The following is a 999-nucleotide window of genomic DNA, read 5'->3' as shown; positions in this document are numbered from 1 at the left end:
AATGCATCATTCATATGTGTTCGAAACGAAATGTTTGGATTGTGACTGTTTCTACATAAGCCATACAGGCACATCATTTGAGATTAAATACGAAGAACACATGATAGCTCTAAAAAGCAAAACATACCACACATCAGAAATAGCTACCCACCTGCATGAAACACAACATGGTGTCAACAAGTATCACCATCCTACACATCCAGTCTAAAGACAAAAAGAGTAGACACACTTCAAACATTCCAAATATACAAACGCCAAAGAAAACAACCACAGTTCATCTTAAATGACAATATTTACAATAGTATCACCTCTGTTCTCAACAAAAGCCTACAAGGTTAAATTTGCAATTCACATTTCACACACACACACACACACACACACACATTTATACATTTCATCCTTCCCATTTACCAAAAATGATTAGTTATATTACTAAGACGTTCCCATATGAACATAACAGAATGTCGTCATTTAGGATTATACCATTACACTAAAAGCTTGTGTCGCCTATCAGCTTGAAACTATATGTACATAAACTAACAGCATAAACTGTACATCTATCTGCATATTTGAAAGTATTAACGTATATACTGCTCCAACCTTTAATTAGTCATTACATGTGAGAGATATAATCTTAATAACCACTTGCTCTGGACATGTTTGCTCTCCTCCAGTTACACCTTTCACCCTGTATCTGAATCTCTTTCCCTCTGTGCTATGATCCTATCTCTATCTCTATCATCTGTATCTCTCAATTCCACCAAAAATTGTAATTTATGTATAATTTTACCACTGTTGTCAATATAATTATTGTACTTAAAGTCTGCAACATGTCACCTGATTATATAAATGTGTATGAAATTCAAGCTATATAAACTTGACATAAAAGCATTTTTACACCCCTTGAAATATTTATTACAAACTCAGAAACTCAATCAAAGATCTCTGCAATCCTATATAGCTTATTCCAAAATAATAATGTTACTATGATATGTACTC

This window comes from Schistocerca americana, chromosome 1 (assembly GCF_021461395.2).
Source record: "Schistocerca americana isolate TAMUIC-IGC-003095 chromosome 1, iqSchAmer2.1, whole genome shotgun sequence".
Lineage (NCBI taxonomy): Eukaryota > Metazoa > Arthropoda > Insecta > Orthoptera > Acrididae > Schistocerca > Schistocerca americana.
Note: the sequence above shows the minus strand (reverse complement) of the source record.